We start from the raw sequence: 19,517 nt of genomic DNA on the forward strand, positions 1-19,517 counted from the left end.
GGATCTCATTCAGAATCGATGGAGAAATCAAAAGCTTTACAGACAAGCAAAAGCTAAGAGAATTCAGCACCACCAAACCAGCTCTACAACAAATGCTAAAGGTACTTCTCTAAATGGGAAACACAAGAGAAGAAAAGGACCTACAAAAACAAACCCAAAACAATTAATAAAATGGTAATAGGAACATACACATCAATAATTACCTTAAATGTGAATGGATTAAATGCTCCAACCAAAAGACAGGCTCTCTGAATGGATACAAAAACAAGACTATATATATGCTGTCTACAAGAGACCCACTTCAGACCCAGGGACACATACAGACTGAAAGCAAGGGAATGGAAAAAGATATTCCATGCAAATGGAAATCAAAAGAAAGCTCGTGTAGCAATACTCGTATCAGATAAAATAGACTTTAAAATCAAGAATGTTACAAGAGACAAGGAAGGACACTACATAATGATCAAGGGATCAATCCAAGAAGATATAACAATTATAAATATATATGTACCCAACTTGGGAGCACCTCAATACATAAGGCAAATGCTAACAGCTATAAAAGATGAAATCGACAGTAACACGATAATAGTGAGGGACATTAACACCTCACTTACACCAATGGACAGATCATCCAGACAGAAAATTAATAAGGAAACACAAGCTTTAAATGACACAATAGACCAGAGAGATTTAATTGATATTTATAGGAAATTCCATCTGAAAACAGCAGATTACAGTTTCTTCTCAAGTGCACATGGAACATTCTCCAGGATAGATCACATCTTGGGTCACAAATCATGTTTGGGTAAATTTAAGAAAATTAAAATCATATCAAGTATCTTTCCTGACCACAGTGCTATGAGATTAGAAATCAATTACAGGGGGAAAAAACCCATAAAAAACACAAACACAAGGAGGATAAACTATATGTTACTAAATAACCAAGAGATCACTGAAGAAATCACAGAGGAAATGAAAAAATACCTAGAGACATATGACAATGAAAACATGATGATCCAAAACCTATGCGATGCAGCAAAAGCAGTTTTAAGAGGGAAGTTTATAGCAGTACAATCCTACCTCAAGAAACAAGAAAAATTTCAAACAATCTAACCTTACACCTGAAGGAACTAGAGAAAGAAGAACAAACAAAACCCAAAGTTAGTAGAAGGAAAGAAATCATAAATATCAGAGTAAAAACAAATGAAACAGAAAGAAAGAAAACAATAGCAAAGATCAATAAAACTAAAGCTGGTTCTTTAAGATAAACAAAATTGATAAACCTATAGTGAGACTCAACAAGAAAAAGAGGAAGAGGACTCAAATCAATAGAAGTAGAAACGAGAAAGGAGAAGTTACAACAGACACTGCAGAAATACAAAGCATCCTAAGAGGCTATTACAAGCAACCCTATGCCAATAAAATGGACAACCTGGAAGAGATGGACAAATTCTTAGAAAGGTATATCTTATACCTTCTTAGAAAGGTATATCCTTCCAAGACTGAACCAAGAAGAAACAGGAAATATGAACAGACCAATCACAAGTAACAAAATTGAAACTGTGATGAAAAATCTTCCAACAACAAAAGTCCAGGACCAGATGGCTTCACAGGTGAATTCTATCAAACATTTAGAGAAGAGCTAACACATCCTCCTCAAACTCTTCCAAAAAATTTCAGAGGAAGGAACACTCCCAAACTCATTCTACAAGGCCACCATCACCCTGCTATGAAAACCAGACAGAGATACTACAAAAAAAGAAAACTACATACCAATATCACTGATGAAGATAGATGCAAAAATCCTCAACAAAATGCTAGCAAACAGAAACCAACAACACATTAAAAGGATCATATACCATGATCAAGTGGGATTTATCCCAGGGATGCAAAGATTCTTCAATGTATGCAAATCAACCAATGGGATACACCATATTAACAAACTGAAGAACAAAAACCATATGATCATTTCAATAGATGCAGAAAAAGTTTTTGACAAAATTCAACACCCATTTATGATAAAAACTCTCCAGAAAGTGGGCATAGAAAGAACCTACCCTCAACATAATAAAGCCTATATACGACAAACCCACAGCGAACATCATTCTCAATGGTGAAAAACTGAAAGCATTTCCTCTAAGATCAGGAACAAGATTAGGATGTCCACTCTTGCCACTATTATTCAACATAGTTTTGGAAGTCCTAGCCATGGCAATCAGAGAAGAAAAAGAAATAAAAGGAATACAAATTGGAAAAGAAGAAGTAAAACTGTCACTGTTTACAGATATCATGACACTATACACAGAGAATCCTAAAGATGCCACCAGAAAACTACTAGAGCTAATCAATGAATTTGGTAAAGTTTCAGGATACAAAATTGATGCACAGAAATCTCTTGCATTCCTATGCGCTAACAACGAAAGATCAGAAAGAGAAATTAAGGAAACAATCCCATTCACCATTGCAACAAAAAGAATATAATACCTAGGAATAAACCTACCTAAGGAGGTAAAAGACCTGTACTCAGAAAACTATAGGACACTGATGAAAGAAATCAGAGATAACACTAACAGATGGAGAGAGATACCATGTTCTTGGATTGGAAGAACCAATATTGTGAAAATGACTGAACTACCCAAAGCAATCTACAGATTCAGTGCAATCCCTATTAAATTATCAATGGCATTTTTTACAGAACTAGGACAAAAAAATCTTAAAATTTGTATGGAGACACAAAAGACCCCAAATAGCCAAAGCAATCTTGAGGGGAAAAAAACAGAGCTGGAGGAATCAGGCTCCCTGACTTCAGACTATACTACAAAGGTACAGTGATCAAGACAGTATGGTACTGGCACAAAAACAGAAATATGAATCAGTGGAACAGGATATAAAGCCCAGAAATAAACCCACACACCTGTGGTCAACTAATCTATGACAAAGGTGGCAAGGATATACAATGGAGAAAAGACAGTCCCTTCAATAAGTGGTGCTGGGAAAACTGGACAGCTACATGTAAAAGAATGAAATTAGAACACTGCTTAACACCATACACAAAAATAAACTCAAAATGGATTCAAGACCTAAATGTAAGACCGGACACTATAAAACTCTTAGAGGAAAAGACAGGAAAAACACTCTTTGACATAAATCACAGCAAGATCTTTTTTTGCCTCACCTCCTAGAATAATGGAAATTAAAACAAAAATAAACAAATGGGACCTAATGAAACTTAAAAGCTTTTGCACAGCAAAGGAAACCATAAACAAGATCAAAAGACAACCCTCAGAATGGGAGAAAATATTTGCAAATGAAACAACTGACAAAGGATTAATCTCCAAAATTTACAAGCTGCTCATGCAGCTCAATATCAAAAAACCAAACAACCCAATTCAAAAATGGGCAGAAGACCTAAACAGACATTTCTCCAAAGAAGATATACAGATTGCCAACCAACACATGAAAGGATGCTCAACATCACTAATTATTGGAGAAATGCAAATCAAAACTACAATGAGGTATCACCTCACACCAGTTAGAATGGGCATCATCAGAAAATCTACAAACAACAAATGCTGGAGAGAGGGAATCCTCTTGCACAGCTGATGGGAATATAAATTGATACAACCACTATGGTGAACAGTATGGAGGGTTCTTCAAAAACTAAAAATAGAATTACGATATGGCCCAGCAATCTCACTCCTTGGCATATACCCAGAGAAAACCATAATTCAAAAAGACACATGCACCCCAATGTTCATTGCAGCACTATTTACAATAGCCAGGTCATGGAAGCAACCTAAATGCCCATGGACAGATGAATGGATAAAGAAGAAGTGGTACATTTATACAATGGAGTATTACTCAGCCATAAAAAGGAATGAAATTGGGTCATCTGTAGAGACATGGATGGACCTAGAGACTGTCATACAGAGTGAAGTAAGTCAGAAAGAGAAAAACAAAGATTATATATTAACACATATATGTGGACTCTAGAAAAATGGTAGGTTTTTTATAGGTGAACTGGTTTGCAAGGCAGAAACAGAGACACAGATGTAGAGAACAAACATATGGACACCAAGGGGGGAAAGTGGAGTGGTGGTGGTGGTGGTGGTGGTGGTGGTGGTGGTGGTGGGATGAATTGGGAGATTGGGATTGACATGTATACACTGATGTGTATAAAATAGATAAGTAATAAGAAACTGCTGTATAAAAAATTTTTAAGGGCTTCCCTGGTGGTGCAGTGGTTGAAAGTCCGCCTGCCGATGCAGGGGACACGGGTTTGTGCCCCGGTCCAGGGAGATCCCACGTGCCGCAGAGTGGCTGGGCCTGTGAGCCGTGGCCTCTGGGCCTGCGCGTCCGGAGCCTGTGCTCCGCAACGGGAGAGACCACAGCAGTGAGAGGCCCGTGTACCGCAAAAAAAAAAAAAAAAAAAAAAAAAAAATTTAAAAATAAAATTCTGTTGTCAATGTTGAATTTTCATGACAGAAAAAAAAATGTGTGGATATCTAGGCACAAATTCAATTATTATAACACTAAAATGTTTCTAGTGTTAAAAACACAGACATATAGCAACATAAAAATATTGAAAAATATACTGAAACAATTTAGGGTTTTAAATATCCCCTAGTATGTTCAAGTATTAAAGTGAAATCTACATAGAACAAATAAAGCATTGTTTTTAGCTCATTACAATTTTAAGTTTTGGTATCTGGAACTCCACCACGAATATATTATTTAAAATTTAATGTATCACAGGAATGATGAACTTCTACATTATCAAAATAGAAGTAAATAGAGTGTATTAATCTGTTAAATTGGCTATATAATTGAGAAACCTATTTTTCCATTCACTGTTCAAATTAACCATTCACCTTAACAGACATGTTAGATATTAACTATTAAGTAAAACAGATTATAGCATGGATATTTTATATTTGGAATTCACTTCTTGGCTTAAAAATGACTAGCTCACAGTAGACCTCAAATATTTACTGGAAAAAATGTGACATTATTTAACTTGATTTTTAAAAATAATATAGAACATTATTATGTAGAAAGAATATGTATAAGCATATACACATGAGCTATATGTTTGAGGCAGAACCAGAGAGTAACATTTTAAAATTATTATCTCTTCTTTATTTTGCCCTTTTCTTCTCCCTATTATTTTTTGCCTTGTCTCATGATAAGTTTGATATTTCCTGAAACACGGGCATAAAAGGTTATTCAGAATTATAACCCCTTTAGAATGTGTCTCTACTTGTATTTTAAAGGAAGAGTCAGCAAGCTATGACCTGCAGACCAACTCGGGTCCACTACCTAAATTCTAAGTAAAGTTTTATTGGAACACAGTCATAATTGTTTGTAAACATATAGTATATGGCTTCTTTGGTGCTAAAATAGTGGAGTTGGGTAGTTGAAACAGGCAAAATCTAAAATATTTACTATCTGACCATTTACAGAAAAGATCTGCTGACCGGTGCTCTAAAATGTTCTGAATTCTGCTTACGATTTATAGAACACCCCATCAAGAGTATACATATCAACATAACAGCATGCTGTGCTGAAAGATCCTGATATCAGTGAGTAATCCATACCAGAAAGGTTATGGTAGTTTAAGTAGATGATTTTACGTAACAAAGTCATTTGTGGAAAAGTTTGGGATGCAGACAATGACACCTAATTTTTCTTAGGAATCCTGTGTGTACACAAATACCAACCCAGGACTGAAATAAATTCCCTAACAAAAAGTGAATGAATCTGGTCATTTCATTGCAAGAATATAACACTTAAGTGCAAACCTAATTGATGCTTCACATAAATAAGGGAACAAAGGCTGACAGTTCAAACAGACTCTGAAAGAAGCTAATTACCAACTATTTTTATGGGAAAAAGCAAAGTTTATCCTATTGCTTATTTCTTTACTCTCACAAATGCATGGGCACTACTCAATTATTGAGAGGTGAACTAATTATTTTGTACGTTATACATGCCCTTTGTCTCTTTTCTGTTTGTTTGTATACTTGTGTTTTTTGTTTTTTTCAGCTGAATGCCTCAAGTTCTACCATTTCACTGATCATTAACCACAATTTAAGAACAAGGAAGCAGAATTTAAAGACTATGGAAATGAGTTCACTCTTGCCCTTATTGTTCAGTTCTGTTAAGAGAGTAGGAAATTCTTCATTAAAATTAGGTCTTTTGTTACCTATGGACTTTATTAATTATATCTTTCAGAAAACAAGAGATGTTACTTTGTTTAGTGTCTAGGTGCATAATTATTGTCTTAATACAAAAGCTAAATTCATCTAGGGCTAAGTGTAGACCCATTACTAATTTTCTAAAGTGTAAAGATGAAGATAATTGACTTTTTTCTTCCTATTTTTATGACTCATTCTCAAAGATTTCATTTAAAAATTATATTTATCTGATTCCTTTTAATTTTATTGATAATCACATTGCTAGGAACATTATAGATTCTCAAAACAGCCTTTGTTATTAATTGATTCAAAGCCTTGAATTTTCTTTGCTCTTGATGTAAAAGATGTTTGCAGTATTAAGGCTGAAATGACCTTTTAAAGAGCTATTTTGTCCTAGAAAACAAAAAGATTTTCTATGGATAAAATCCATTAATAATTAACATTGTTTTCATATCTTAGTGTTAACAGTCCCTAAACAAAATAAATCGACCTGTGAGAGAATAAAGTTAAGCCAGACAATTTGTATCTCCTTCAAAACAGATGTTATACCTCTCTAAAACTGGATGAAATTCAAATTTTCTTTTAATTGTATTTTATCAGGAAAAATCCATATTTTCATTAAAAGAGAGTAGTTAAAAAACATTAGGATGGAAGATTATGTGAATTTGCTGAGTCTAAAACATTATTTGATAATTTCCCCAAATTGAAAGCCAATACCTGTACTTAATTCTCAATAAAGTTCATTGCCTAAGAAATAATAGCAATTTGTGTGTTCTAGTAAAAGTGAATTGAAAGTATCTTCAGAATATTTTCATGAAAGAAAAACAGAACAAGTGACTGAGTCTTATTGTGTATAGGGTTTACTGATATCTTATTTCCTATGTGTTTAGGATTTAACTGGGGTGCTAAAAACATGATGGTTCAGCTGAGATAGGATATGACGTAGGTGGGAAGTCAAAAGATATTGGTTTCCATTTCCATTCTCTCTATGCTGAAATGTGTAACCTAAGTCTTCAGCTAAATATCAGGTTTGATACCTGCAGCACTCTGACTGGATTCAATCTCCCAGGTAGGATTTTGTTGCTTTCTGGTTAGCGGAACTGCCAGACCTTTTTGGATTTTCCACTAAGAACCTGGCATAATCATTTGAATTCAAAATCTCTCCTAAAAATGTCTTTATGGATCAAAGGGCCCAGTCTCAACATCTCTAACACAGAACATTATCAGCTCCTTCCAGGAAGCAGCATTACATTTTAGTTATTGTTACATACACATAAGGATAATTTTATCTAGCTTAGCCCTTTCCCTCATCTGCACAATGAAACAACTGAACTAAATGATCTTTCCGTTTTCTTCCAGTTTCCTAAATTTTTTGAGTCTATGAGGTAAAACTTTTATGGCAGAGAAACATGTTCTTTGGGTGAATGGAGAAATTGTGTGGGAATGTCCACAGCTATTCCAATGACAAAGTTCCAGAATCCACTTTATCAAGGAGAATTGTGTGTGGGGCTGGGGTTGGGGGAGGAGAATAAAAACAAAAAAAGAGACAGATGGACTTCTTATGATGATTTAATGTAATGTCCTGAGTCCCTTCTAGTGCCCTTTGGCAAATTTCATTACAATGACCCATAATAAGTAGAAAGGTCTTTCTCTTTCATTTTAAAGAGAAATGAGTATTCAATTGAGAACAACATAGTAATTATTTGGAGATCATACAAATGTTAATTCATAGAGACAGAAAAAAATAAAAGAGATTATACTCGACAGCTGCAGAAGCAGACAGCTGGACATAGGAATAAAGAGCAGACAACCTCTGAAATGCCAGCTGTGTAATCCTAGGCAAGTATCTTAACCTTTCTGGTAATCCTTATTCTGAGCGTTAAATGGAATAACAAATGTAAAGTTCCTGGCAATTTGTGGGATGCCAACACAGGTTAACTCCTTTTTCCCCCCTATAGTATCATGGATGGAATCTCCTCTCCGGTACTTACTGTTTTATAGATACAAAAAAGATGTAGATAGAGAGAGGGGGAAGATGGCGGAAGAGTAAGACGCGGAGATCACCTTCCTCCCCACAGATACACCAGAAATACATCTACATGTGGAACACCTCCTACAGAACACCTACTGAACGCTGGCAGAAGACCTCAGACCTCCCAAAAGGCAAGAAAGTCACCACGTACCTGGGTAGGGCAAAAGAAAAAAGAATAAACAGAGACAAAAGGATAGGGATGGGACCTGTACCAGTGTGAGGGAGCTGTGAAGGAGGAAAGGTTTCCACACACTAGAAGCCCCTTTGCGGGTGGAGACTGCGGGTGGCGGAGGGGGGGAGCTTCGGGGCCGCGGAGGAGAGTGCAGCAACAGGGGTGCAGAGGGCAAAGCAGAGAGATTTCTGCACAGAGGATCGGTGCCAACTGGCACTCACCAGCCCAAGAGGCTTGACTGCTCACCTGCCGGGGCGGGCGGGGCTGGGAGCTGAGGCTTGGGCTACGGTCTGGGAGCGCAGGGAGAGGACTGGCGGTGTGAACACAGCCTGAAGGGGTTAGTGTGCCATAGCTAGCCGGGAGGGAGTCCCGGGAAAAGTATGGACCTGCCGAAGAGGCAAGAGACTTTTTCTTCCCTCTCTGTTTCCTGGTGCGCGAGGAGAGGGGAATAAGAGCACTGCTTAAAGGAGCTCCAGAGACGGGCGGGAGCCGCGGCTAAAAGCGCGGACTCCAGAGACGGGCATGAGACTTTAAGGCTGCTGCTGCCGCCACCAAGAAGCCTGTGAGCAAGCACAGGTCACTCTCCACACCTCCCATCCGGGGAGCGTGTGCAGCCCACCACTGCCAGGGTCCCATGATCCAGGGACAACATCCCTAGGAGAACGCACGGCATGCCTCACGCTGATGCAATGTCACGCAGGCCTCTGCCGCCGCAAGCTCGCCCCGCATCCGTGCCCCTACCTCCCCCAGGCCTGAGTGAGCCAGAGCCACCGAATCAGCTGCTCCTTTAACCCCGTCCTGTCTGAGCTAACAGACGCCCTCCCGCGACCTACACACAGAGGCGGGGCCAAATCCAAAGCTGAGCCCCGGGAGCTGTGCGACCAAAGAAGAGAAAGGGAAATCTCTCCCAGCAGCCTCAGGAGCAGCGGATTAAATCTCCACAATCAACTTGATGTACCCTGCATCTGTGGAATACATGAATAGACAAGGAATCATCCCAAATTGAGGAGGTGGACTTTGAGAGCAAGATTTATTGTTTTTTCCCCTTTGTCCTTTTTTTTTTTTTTTTTGCTTTTTTATTTTACTTAAAAAAATTTTTTTCTTAATAATTTTTATTTTAATAACTTTATTTTATTTTACCTTACTTTATTTTCTTTTCTTTTATCCTCTTTCTTTCTACTTTTTCTCCCTTTTATTCTGAGCCATGTGGATGAAAGGCTCTTGGTGCTGCAGCCAGGAGTCAGTGCTGTGCCTCTGAGGTGGGAGAGCCAACGTCACGACACTGGTCCACAAGGGACCTCCCAGCTCCACATAATATCAAACGGTGAAAATCTCCCAGAGATCTCCATCTCAACACCAACACCCAGCTTCACTCAACGACCAGCAAGATACAGTGCTGGACACCCTATGCCAAACAACTATCAAAACAGGAACACAATCCCACCCATTAGCAGAGAGGCTGCCTAAAATCATAATAAGTCCACAGACACCCCCAAAACACACCACCAGACGTGGACCTGCCCACCAGAAAGACAAGAACCAGCCTCATCCACCAGAACACAGGCACTAGTCCCCTCCACCAGGAAGCCTACACAACCCACTGAACCAATTTTAGCCACTGGGGACAGACACCAAAAACAACAGGAACTATGAACCTGCAGTCTGCAAAAAGGAGACACCAAACACAGTAAGATAAGCAAAATGAGAAGACAGAAAAACACACAGCAGATGAAGGAGCAAGATAAAAACCCACCAGACCTAACAAATGAAGAGGAAATAGGCAGTCTACCTGAAAAAGAATTCAGAATATTGATAGTAAAGATGATCCAAAATCTTGGAAATAGAATAGACAAAATGCAAGAAACATTTAACAAGGATCTAGAAGAACTAAAGATGAAACAAGCAACGATGAACAGCACAATAAATGAAATTAAAAATACTCTAGAAGGGATCAATAGCAGAATAACTGAGGCAGAAGAACGGAAAAGTGACCTGGAAGATAAAAAAGTGGAAATAACTACTGCAGAACAGAATAAAGACTGAAAAGAACTGAGGACAGTCTCAGAGACCTCTGGGACAACATTAAATGCACCAACAGTCGAATTATAGGGGTTCCAGAAGAAGAAGAGAAAAAGAAAGGGACTGAGAAAACATTTGAAGAGATTATAGTTGAAAACTTCCCTACTATGGGAAAGGAAATAGTTAATCAAGTCCAGGAAGCACAGAGAGTTCCATACAGGATACATCCAAGGAGAAACACACCAAGACACATATTAATCAAACTGTCAAAAATTAAATACAAAGCAAGCATATTAAAAGCAGCAAGGGAAAAACAACAAATAACACAAAAGGGAATCCCCATAAAGTTAAAAGCTGATCTTTCAGCAGAAACTCTGCAAGCCAGAAGGGAGTGGCAGAGCATATTTAAAGTGATGAAGGAGAAAAACCTACAACCAAGATTACTCTACCCAGCAAGGATCTCATTCAGATTTGATGGAGAAATTAAAACCTTTAAAGAAAAGCAAACGCTGAGAGAGTTCAGCACCACCAAACCAGCTTTACAACAAATGCTAAAGGATCTTCTCTAGGCAAGAAACACAAGAGAAGGAAAAGACCTATAATAACAAAACAATTAAGAAAATGGGAACAGGTACATACATATTGATAATTACCTTAAATGTAAATGGATTAAATGCTCCCACCAAAAGACACAGACTGGCTGAATGGATACAAAAACAAGACCAACATATATGCTGTCTACAAGAGACCCACTTCAGACCTAGAGACACATACAGACTGAAAGTGAGGGAATGGAAAAAGATATTCCATGCAAATGGAAAGCAAGAGAAAGCTGGAGTAGCAATTCTCATATCAGACAAAATAGAGTTTAAAATAAAGACTATTAGAAGAGACAAAGAAGAACACTACATAATGATCAAGGGATCGATCCAAGAAGAAGATATAACAACGGTAAATATTTATGCACCCAACATAGGAGCACCTCAATACATAAGGCAAATACTAACAGCCATAAAACGGGAAATCAACAGTAACACATTCATAGTAGGGGACTTTAACACCCCACTTTCACCAATGGACAGATCATCCAAAATAAAAATCAATAAGGAAACACAAGCTTTAAATGATACATTAAACAAGATGGACTTAATTGATATTTATAGGACATTCCATCCAAAAACAACAGAATACACATTTTTCTCAAGTGCTCATGGAACATTCTCCAGGATAGATCATATCTTGGGTCACAAATCAAGCCTTGGTAAATTTAAGAAAATTGAAATTGTATCAAGTATCTTTTCTGACCACAACGCTATGAGACTAGATATCAATTACAAGAAAAGATCTGTAAAAAATACAAACACATGGAGGCTAAACAATACACTACTTAATAACGAAGTGATCACTCAAGAAATCAAAGAGGAAATCAAAAAATATCTAGAAACAAATGACAATGGAGACACGATGACCCAAAACCTATGGGATGCAGCAAAAGCAGTGCTAAGAGGAAAGTTTATAGCAATAAAATCCTACCTTAAGAAAGAGGAAACATCTCGAATAAACAACCTAAACTTGCACCTAAAGCAATTAGAGAAAGAAGAACAAAAAACCTCCAAAGTTAGCAGAAGGAAAAAAATCATAAAGATCAGATCAGAAATAAATGAAAAAGAAATGAAGGAAACGATAGCAAAGATCAGTAAAACTAAAAGCTGGTTCTTTGAGAAAATAAACAAAATTGTTAAACCATTAGCCAGACTCATCAAGAAAAAAAGGGAGAAGACTCAAATCAATAGAATTAGAAATGAAAAAGGAGAAGTAACAACTGACACTGCAGAAATACAAAAGATCATGAGAGATTACTACAAGCAACTCTATGCCAATAAAATGGACAACCTGGAAGAAATGGACAAAATCTTAGAAATACACAACCTGCCAAGACTGAATCAGGAAGAAATAGAAAATATGAACAGACCAATCACAAGCACTGATATTGAAACTCTGATTAAAAATCTTTCAACAAACAAAAGCCCAGGACCAGATGGCTTCACTGGCGAATTCTACCAAACATTTAGAGAAAAGCTAATACCTATCCTTCTCAAACTCTTCCAAAATATAGCAGAGAGAGGAGCACTCCCAAACTCATTCTATGAGGCCACCATCACCCTGACACCAAAACCAGACAACGATGTCACAAAGAAAGAAACCTACAGGCCAATATCACTGATAAACATAGATGCAAAAATCCTTAACAAAATACTCACAAACAGAATCCAACATCACATTAAAAGGATCATACAGCATGATCAAGTAGAGTTTATTCCAGGAATGCAAGGATCCTTCAATATACGCAAATCAATCAATGTGATACACCATGTTAACAAACTGAAGGAGAAAAACCATATGGTCATCTCAGTAGATGCAGAGAAAGCTTTCAACAAAATTCAACACCCATTTATGACAAAAACCCTCCAGAAAGTAGGCATAGAGGGAACTTTCCTCAACATAATAAAGGCCATATATGACAAACCCACAGCCAACATCGTTCTCAATGGTGAAAAACTGAAAGCATTTCCACTAAGATCAGGAACAAGACAAGGTTGCCCACTCTCACCACTCTTTTTCAACATAGTTTTGGAAGTTTTAGCCACAGCAATCAGAGAAGAAAAGGAAATAAAAGGAATCCAAATCGGAAAAGAGGAAGTAAAGCTGTCACTGTTTGCAGATGACATGATACTGCACATAGAGAATCCTAAAGATGCTACTAGAAAACTACTAGAGCTCATCAATGAATTTGGTAAAGTAGCAGGATACAAAATTAATGCACAGAAATCTCTGGCATTCCTATACACTAATGATGAAAAATCTGAAAGTGAAATCAAGAAAACACTCCCATTTACCATTGCAACAAATAGAATAAAATATCTAGGAATAAACCTACCTAAGGAGACTAAAGACCTGTATGCAGAAAATTATAAGACACTGATGAAAGAAATTAAAGATGATACAAATAGATGGAGAGATATACCATGTTCCTGGATTGGAAGAATCAACATTGTGAAAATGACTCTACTACCCAAAGCAATCTACAGATTCAATGCAATCCCTATCAAACTACCACTGGCATTTTTCACAGAAATAGAACAAAAAATTTCACAATTTGTATGGAAATACAAAAGACCCCGAAAAGCCAAAGCAATCTTGAGAACGAAAAACGGAGCTGGAGGAATCAGGCTCCCTGACTTCAGACTATACTACAAAGCTACAGTAATCAAGACAGTATGGTACTGGACAAAAACAGAAATATAGATCAATGGAACAGGATAGAAAGCCCAGAGATAAACCCATGCACATACGGTCACCTTATCTTTGATAAAGGAGGCAGGAGTGTACAGTGGAGAAAGGACAGCCTCTTCAATAAGTGGTGCTGGGAAAACTGGACAGGTACATGTAAAATTATGAGATTAGATCACTCCCTAACACCATACACAAAAATAAGCTCAAAATGGATTAAAGACCTAAATGTAAGGCCAGAAACTATCAAACTCTTCGAGGAAAGCATAGGCAGAACACTCTATGACATAAATCACAGCAAGATCCTTTTTGACCCACATCCTAGAGAAATGGAAATAAAAACAAAAATAAACAAATGGGACCTAATGAAACTTAAAAGCTTTTGCACAGCAAAGGAGACCAAACAAGACCAAAAGATAACCCTCAGAATGGGAGAAAATATTTGCAAATGAAGCAACTGACAAAGGATTAATCTCCAGAATTTACAAGCAGCTCATGCAGCTCAATAACAAAAAAACAAACAACGGAATCCAAAAATGGGCAGAAGACCTAAATAGACATTTCTCCAAAGAAGATATACAGACTACCAACAAACACATGAAAGAATGCTCAACATCATCAATCATTAGAGAAATGCAAATCAAAACTACAATGAGATATCATCTCACACCAGTCAGAATGGCCATCATCAAAAAATCTAGAAACAATAAATGCTGGAGAGGGTGTGTAGAAAAGAGTACTCTCTTGCATTGCTGGTAGGAATGTGAATTGGTACAGCCACTATGGAGAACAATACGGGGGTTTCTTAAAAAACTACAAATAGAACTACCATATGACCCAGCAATCCCACTACTGGGCATATACCCTGAGAAAACCATAATTCAAAAGGAGTCATGTACCAAAATGTTCACTGCAGCTCTATTTACAATAGCCCGGAGATGGAAACAACATAAGTGTCCATATCAGATGAATGGATAAAGAAGATGTGGCACATATATACAATGGAATATTACTCAGCCATAAAAAGAAACGAAATTGAGCTATTTGTAATGAGGTGGATGGACCTAGAGTCTGTCATATAGAGTGAAGTAAGTCAGAATGAGAAAGACAAATACCATATGCTAACACACACACACATATATATATATATATAATTTAAGAAAAAAAATGTCATGAAGAACCTAGGGGTATGACAGGAATAAAGACATAGACCTACTAGAGAATGGACTTGAGGATATGGGGAGGCGGAAGGGTAAGCTGTGACAAAGTGAGAGAGTGGCATGGACATATATACACTATCAAACGTAAAATAGATAGCTAGTGGGAAGCAGCCGCATATCACAGGGAGATCAGCTCAGGTGCTTTATGACCACCTAGAGGGGTGGGATAGGGAGGGTGGGAGGGAGGGAGATGCAAGAGGGAAGAGATATGGGAACATATGTATACGTATAACTGATTCACTTTGTTATAAAGCAGGAACTAACACACGATTGTAAAGCTCCAATAAAGAGGTAAAAAAAAAAAAAAAGATGTAAACTTTTCTTATCTTTCTGAAACTTTCTATCTATTTGACAGAGAGGACATAAAAAAAGAAGTAAACAATAATAAAAGATAAAGAAGATTTCCTATCTATTATATTTTATTGAATCCTAGGCTGAAATTACCAATATTATTGGATAAATGAAAGTGGCTATGCTGTATTGAGGAAATGTAAATGATTAGATCCGTACACCTAGCCTTGTATGTCATCATGGAAATAAACTCCAGGATGAGGAAACAGAATTTACTAGATGTATAAGACAAAACAAATAAGTGTTGATTCTAAAATATAAACAACTTTTGTGGTCAAGAAATAGACTCTTTCACTCAATAATTATTTATTGAATACTCATTATATATCAAATATTGTACTTGACTATGAAACTACAAAGATAAAATAAAATTACTTCAGTTCCCTTCTTAAACTGGGAACAAGGATGTAGAGAGGCAAATGAATAAATGCATGCATGAATGAATGCAGATGAAGCTCAAAAGAAATGGAAGTTTCCAAAGCAGAAACAAAAGCAGTTAAAGCAAAAGAACATAAGCATGTATGAGCATGTACATTAATAATGGTATACATTTGACTGCCTAATGGATAAGGGAACTTGTTAAATATTATTTATAATAAATCAAAATTGAAGGTCAATACATACTAAATCTCAAATTTGCATTTAATTTGTATTTGTGATGTAAATAAGAGATCACACATTCCAGCATCACCCAGATCATTCATTTAATGCAGCAGGTAGTAAATACTCCCTTTTTAGCCAAACAGAAGACATTAGAGAACAGTAATCATAAAATAGTGTCAGGGGCTTTCTCAAAGAAAAATCCAAATATTTGAGGGATATTGTTGCATTTAGAAGAAATTATAAAATTTAGGCAGAATCTATTCTAGAGAAAACCTGTTCTCTTCTCCATCAAGTCCACGTTGAAATTATTTGTTATAATTTTTTACAAGAATTTCTAAATGGAAATTGACCTGGAAGAATAGCTGTCTAAAGATACTGCACAATTTTCATATGTTTATTATAGAAACGCCTTATTCCTGGTGTGAAATATGCTTGAGACAGTTCCCAAAAAGAGTATGAAAGTTTACATAACTCAAATGAACTAAACTATCAACAATGGGATAAGATTAATTCTATATATTTGGTGTTTTACAGATGTGACATATGTCCAGCATCTCTCTCTCATGCTCTCTTTTTAAAAATATTACAGCCAGGGAGGTAAAGACTTGTAAGAAAAGACTGAAGTCTCATTTTAACTTTATTCTTGATGTTCTTACAGGTAAAACCATCTTTTTACAAAACCTTTCAATATTTAATAAATGGCCAGGACTGAGGCTCTAGAGGAAGTTCCCTCATACCAAATTCTTTGACAGTCCAGCCTCACTGTTTTTCCACTTGGAAAAACTATTTACCCAGTAGCTACAAAAGGGTAACTATAAATATATGTACCAACCAAAGGATTCAGAACTAAAAAGCGCTAAATTAATGATAAACAGGCATTGAAACAAAGGAAAGAACCATGTGCCACGGATGGTCTTTCTATTCCACTTTAGCTCATAGACTCTGTGTGTGTGTGCACGCACGTGCACACGCATGTGCACACTTGCATAGTGACTTGTAAAGATATTGTGTCTTCTTTGCCTAGTAAAGGAGTTTGGAAGTGAGAGAAAGAGCAGCACAATATGAAGGAAGAAAGAGATGAGTGTACATTAATCTAGGAGGGGACTAGTCATTAACAGTTTTCCCATATATTAATCATATTGCTGATGAAAACATGATCACCATAGAAATTCTTTTCGTGAAAGTGGTATCAGAAAGAATATGCATTGAACTTAAGCTCAGGAATTTTCTGAAATAGAGATTATATATGGAATGTTATTCTTGGTATCTCCTTCTCCTTTACTATTGAAAGTCAATGCAAGAGTATTTTCTGCCCTTTTGAGTTGAGAGAAACTGCACCGTATGCTCTGCTTACCCAGGCAATGTAAAGCAAAGTGCTGAGCAATTATATGGTGGATTTGATCAGTTTTGACAGCCAGTCCTGAAACTCAAGAGGGAATCCCCTGCTCTTTCTTCTGCAGCAGGTTCTCGGACTGAATTATATGACTAATTGAATCAAATTTCTACTCTACCTTGGCAATATCCTCCCAAATCCTACAAGTGCAAAATGGCCTTCCTGATCAGTGTTAACAATTCTGTGTGTCATGGTTATTTTACAACTTCCATATCAGCATACATGAAATAATGATGGATAAAAATATTTCAATGCCCTTTGAAATACTACGGATTGTCTTACACACCGAAATCATCCCAGAATGATGCCTGCATCTTGTATTCACCAAGTAAAATATTTGATCAGGGAATCCTAGTACAACTTATAATCAGTTAAATATAAATTAGTTTAGGAAGTTCTTCTCATTCTTTCCTTGAAACATGTCCAAGAATCATGTGGGTTACCTGGATCATTTCCTTAGCATATTATCGTAATCATATAAGAAACGCATGGCATTCACACTGACAGTATATCCTTTACAGTAATATATTAGTGAAATTGAGATGCCCTCAAGATAAAGGTCATTAACCTTAGCCACTGATTCTATAACCCAAACCCAAATAACTCTCTAGAGAGTCTCTAAGGGGATGGGTCACTCACTTTGGATACTCATAAGGCTAAAGCAATCTCCCCAAAACTTCTTAATGTGCGATGATCAGTTTAACTTAGAGATACATGCACATAGAACAGAGGGATGGGATCTCACTTCTGAGATGAAAGCAAATTAACACCGGAGCAATTTATCTTTCACAGCATATTATGGGTCAGTGTCAGCACGCCACAGATGTACACCTCATGAGGAACATAAAAAGACATCTGTGAGATGCGGGAAAATGTACCAATAGTATATATTCAGTCTAAGTTAGTAATGAAATTTCAACCACACCCCAAATGAATGTTTCAAATATACAAAGAAAAAGAGGAAAAATATCTTTTTATATACCTTTCCTTTTTCCACTCCAGATTAGTAATAGGCAAAAAGTTCTAGTTCATATATACTAGTGGACCAACTAAATTGAGAGAGGAAAGGACACAAGAATGAGATAGAGAAAAAGGGAGAGGGGGAAAGAGAGAGAGAAAGAGAGAGAGAGAGGGATTTATCATTCCTCTCGATTTTGAAGCAAAATTAAATTAAAATATGTTCATGTTGAATTTTATAAGATACTGTTCCCAAAATTTTCTTAGTCATTTTCTGTTTTTACTATAGCTTCTGTTATATCCACTGTCAGGAAAGACATGACTCATGCCATGACCACCATGAGGACCATGTGTTTTATCACTTCATGGCTCATAGGTGACTAGCCATATTTGGATCATGCCTCGAGTCTTATAACCCAGGTCACACAGGTAAAATCAAAATCAGACAATATCTCTTTTAATAAATCACTCAGGGAGTTCACCAAAAAGCTAGATTTATTCCTTTAAGAACCTAGTATTATGTAGATAATCTCTGTAATTGCCACTGTTTCCAGTATTTACAATTGAGAGAAATGAAGAGAAATGAAGACAGACAGACAGAGAGAGAGAGAGAGAGAGAGAAATGAAGAAAGAAAGAGAAACAAAAGAAAGACACAAGGAATTCATGTCAGAGAAAATACTTTAGAAATATTCTGTTTTATAGGTTGTCAAATATTTGCAGAAGACAAATATATCTCCTTGGAAAACACTTGGAAAATGATTTCTTTCTTATGATCACATAGTATGTGGTACGCTCTGCCCCGTCACCACATAAAATAATTCACTTTGTTGTTTGTCTGTTTGCATGCTAGATTTTTAAAACTAAACAGGGAATATGTTTTTTAATTCTTTAATCTATCCTTTGGTCCAAGCACAGTGCCTGGCACATGAAAAGTTCTCAATAAGTATTTTTGGAATAAATGAAAGAATGGATAATAAATTATTTCAATTTCTTAGGCAGAAAGAAAGTTCTAGTTAATGTTATTGTTGTTACCAATTTTTGACAGGCTAATGCTTTTTCTGTGATATTTCCAACATGATTTCTAATTTATTAACACGTCCTGTGGCTGATCAAATTTTGCAGAGCTACCCATGCAAACAACAGGGTCAGGCTGCCCATGGATATGCTGGGAACCATGGTCATGATCTCCTTCCTCTTTTAGTTTGCATTCCAGAAGGTCAATCAGTTGGAATACATCACCATTTAAGAGGGGATGATTTCCAGCCTTCAGGAAACAAATAT

The 19,517-nt window shown here is 36.8% G+C and overlaps 1 protein-coding gene across 1 annotated transcript in view; it reads right to left on the minus strand.

Moving 5' to 3' along the window:
* The window catches only part of LRP1B (LDL receptor related protein 1B), a 1,810,989-nt gene that overhangs the window by 686,753 nt on the left and 1,104,719 nt on the right, over nt 1–19,517 (minus strand). The gene's annotated exons all lie outside the window — the stretch shown is intronic.

This window comes from Orcinus orca, chromosome 7 (assembly GCF_937001465.1).
Source record: "Orcinus orca chromosome 7, mOrcOrc1.1, whole genome shotgun sequence".
NCBI lineage: Eukaryota > Metazoa > Chordata > Mammalia > Artiodactyla > Delphinidae > Orcinus > Orcinus orca.